We start from the raw sequence: 4,321 nt of genomic DNA on the forward strand, positions 1-4,321 counted from the left end.
TCATAAATTTCCATTTTGTACACTGCCCCCCCCCTTTCCATTCACACTCATGCGCGCACACACACACACACACGCACACGCACGCACACACCCTCTCCCTCCGCTGTCCCACTCTTTTCCTTCTCTCCCCCAACTCGAGCCCTCTCCTATCGGGCCTGCATGTCCGACCCGCACAGGGGGCCCCGGTCGGTAATTGCCCCGGTGACAACTGGAAATGATAGAATAATTGTCAGGAGAGGCGTCTGGGCTTTCTTTTTTTTTAATGGGGCGAGGGTGATTTAAGTATGCATGAATGGCACGGTGGTGGCGAGGTGGCGAGAGGGAGAGTAGAGCGAGTGAGCGGGGGGAACTGGGGCGGGGGCTGGGTGGCGGCTGGCGGGGGGGGAGCTGGCTTGTTTATGATGCCATCCCCCATAAACACGGCTGAAGTGATGACACAGATAGTGTTGCCTCTCCACGGGGTGACACCAGTAGACTTGCGGCCGTTGCTTCTAGACACCCTCGGCATTGGCAGAGGCAAGCACTCTGTTCTCTGGTCAAGCTCTCTGGCACTCCTCACCTTCAGGTAAAAAAAAAAGAAGAAAAAAAAAAAAGTCAGGCAGACTGTCTATCCATCCATCCATCTATCTATCCAGCCATCCATCATCCATCCATCAATTCTGTGTCATCCGTAGTCGACTCCGGGCTCTTGGCTGTGTTTAATGGTTGTGCTTTATTGCCGGGCTGAGTCTTCAGCCTTCCCCGCTGGTCGTCTCACTGTGTAACCGTGCAGCCTTGGTCTGCGGGCTCTGTTAATCTGCTGCTTAATTAGTGCTGATGAATGGCTCAGTGTGTGTGTGTGTGTGTGTGTGCGAGCGAGCGTGTGTGAGTGTGTGTGTGTGAGTGTGTGTGTGTGTGTGTGTGTGTGGCCATTACGAGTGTGTGCGTGTGCCTGTGAACTCACTTATACTGTGGTAATTTCTGCTCTCGTATTAGTTGTGGTGTTTTTTTGTGTGTTTTTTTTTTTTTTTTTTAAGACGTCGCCACTTGCTTGCTAAGCTAATCATTGATCATTAAAATCAAGAGGACCGAGATTTACTGTTACAGTAAAACAGAATAAAAGGGCACAGCCACTGAACAACCTTTTCAAAAGCTAATAACATTCAAACATGAATCAGTTGCCGATATGGGTTTTGCGAGGGCAAAGCTTTGACTTGAAGTTTGACTTATTTGTTTTTCTCCTCTCTCTTGGTGTTGAAAAAAAGATCTTCAGAGCAGATGTTTAGTTTGAGAGGTCACAAGACTGATAATCGGTAAAGCACTAATTATCTTTATCAAAGGCGAGTGGGATAATTTGTTTACTTAAATATTGATGAGGGTGAGCAAGGCATGGTATTGGGCTATTGTGGGCATATTATTAACATTTCATAGGGCTTTGTGCAGGAATGTGAAAGGGACTCCTCTTCATAATTTAATACCCTAATGCATAATGAGCTATGTGATTAGTTCACATGGAGAATTGGCCAAACTCCATTTTGAAGGCAGATAATTTACATTGTTCTCCAGAGTCTGGCATATAATAGGTTCTTTAGCGCAATAAAATTAAATGCTACACATTTTATATTTCAGCTTACAAATCCCCCTGGCAATATTCAGTTTGGAGTCCCTCTTTCCACGTCGGTCTCATTTTATTCATGGGGGGAAAAAAATAGAAAGAGGAGGAAATGAATTTTAAAATTGTTTAACTAAAACACATGTTTACTTACATGTTTTATTTAGAATGCACACTGGCCAATTAACACTGTTCATTAGCAGAGCCGCGTTATTTGTTTTGAAAGTTTATCCAATCACTTTGTTATGCTAATTGTGATGTAATTTAATTTGAGTTCCCGTAATGATGATGCCGCTATTATCCACATAAATGATGCAGTTAAGCAGCACAGTCTCATTTGCATGTGCTTGAAGGGAGAGAGGCTGAAAGGAGCCGGCTCCCGTATCACTCTGCTTTAATTTTCCAGCTCTGTTCACTCCTGCCCTATGGGTCTTCCTGGCCTGTCGCTGGCTATTGATGATCAGCACTTTTATCTGAATTTTTTTTAATGACAAAGAGGCCTTTATTTGTCCGCTAACAGACTCCTAGAACTGCAGTGTAGAGAAATTAAATAATGGAAATATAAGACTATTAAAAATTGCAAATTATTTTCTTTTTTCTGACTTGATGTATCAAACAGTAATTGAACAATTGATTTGTGTGCCCCCATGACACACACACCTACTACACACACAGATGCACGCCTCTTACTTCACATTTCCATTGGTCCTGTTCTGGATTGTGGTGTGTGGACAGGGGCTTCTTGAATTTAATATTTCAATATCAAAGTGGTGCTTTGTTGGCAAGGGCTTAATTTTTAATCTGTTGATTCCATCATCATATTTGGTTTGGACATTATTCAGATGTGGATTTGAATAGTCGGGTGTGTTTTTAAAAAAAATGGAGAGGTGCAGTCAAGCTGTCAGACGGTACACAGTCAACCCAGTCTCTGCATATTTTTGTAAAATCAATTTTTTAATGCTAAGAGGAGCAAGAGCGATCCCTTCTCCGGAGCAGTTTTGAAGTCCCCAACCGGGCAATGGGGAAAGTGTGACTAAGCCGCTGTTAAAGGCTGCCTATTATCTATTTTTTCCTGGGTTCGACTTTGGTAATTTTCCTGTGGACAGATCATTTTTTCTCCCCTGACCAGTCCCCCCCTGTTATGCGCCTAATTGCTTACATAAATCTTGTCTGGTATGAATGAGGAATGTTGCGGTGTTGTCAACTGCAATCTTCACCCTTATTTACCAATTCATTAAGATCTATCGATGCAGGACTGCTGAGGGGGAATGACAACATAAATCAGAGTTGGAGACATAATGGCCCTAATCAAGCAGAAATAACTGGAAACGTCACAATGAGCTATGTCTCTGTAGCCGCGCCGGCCGCCGCTCGCTCCCTGCGCCTGTCTGCTGGATGTGCCGCGCTGTAGAGAGGACCGGAGAGACTCGGGCCATCCAACTGTGATCAGCTCCTCCGATTCCTCTCTTCCCCTCGACGAGGCACGAGACCAGTGTCAAGAATTTGTCCATTTTCCCCTTGTATTGTTCTCCAATTCTTCCTCCACGTCAAGGCAGCTCGGTCCCAATATCGCTTTCGTTCAGCTCGGGCATGAAAACGTCTTTTTCTGAGTGTAACACTTCCACGCCACGAGGTCTATAAATACAGTTACGGTTGGAAGTACCCAGCATTCACCGGCGCACCTCCTCTGCTCTTGGTAAAGATGATTGGACGAGACAATGAGGCCTCCCCTCTTTATAGGTCAATTAGCCCTGATTAGATGGGCCGAGTTAATTAATGGAATTGGCAAATATGCAAATGAGAGCCGACTGATCGGCTTGCGTCACTGTCTCGCTGAGCCACAGCGGTGGGGCTTGTCTCCTGCTTCAGCAGCACGAGGCGCCGGATGTGTAACGTGGAGCTGATATGGGACGAGTCTGAACGCAGGGGAAAAAACGCAGTTTCTCTCCTCCTCTTTTCCTCTCCTGCTAGGGGCGTGCTGCGCCGCAGTAATATATTTAAGACGTGTGGATATATTGCTTTGTCAAGCAAAGGAAATACACTGTAAATTATTATATTTCGTCTTAGAATACGTTTTACCTTTTTTTTATTACAGAATGATTCATTGTTGATTTTAATTTAACATTTTCATGCGTTTTTTTATTTTTTTTTATTAATAGTTGGATAGCCCGTGTACAACAACTGTTTTGTTGTATTCCAGAGCTGGTTGTATTCACACAAAAAATGTATTTGTATTAACATCGTATCATGCACACTATTCATGAGTGCCTCTTGCATTTGATTCTAAGAAGACATTGTGCAGACTGTACAATTGAACATGCACTTTACACCCTTTCCTCTGGTTCTCTTTGTCATTTTTTTTCTCCCTTTCTGTACTCCACAAACACTGACTCTGACACACACTCCCACTCCATTCAGGGGCACTCACACACTGTGGCAAATAGTCTGTCTTTTATCTTATTCTGTCTCATCTCCTTATTGTAAATAGAAGAGAATTAAGTTCTGAACATTCTTGACTGAATGTCTCCTATCACAGAACTACGATTTATTGTCAGCTCAAATGAAGAATTGAAATATGACTGAGGTTTTCTCAATGTAGGGCTCATTGGACAGGAGATAACCACATTTGATTCTGTTGCTTTGAATAATGTTAATCCTGAAAAGTCCATTATTCATATTCATCTCTTTTCATTTGGCCCCACTCCTGATTTTGTAAATATGATTTCTTCA

This window comes from Taurulus bubalis, assembly GCF_910589615.1.
Source record: "Taurulus bubalis genome assembly, chromosome: 20".
Classification (NCBI taxonomy): Eukaryota; Metazoa; Chordata; class Actinopteri; order Perciformes; family Cottidae; genus Taurulus; species Taurulus bubalis.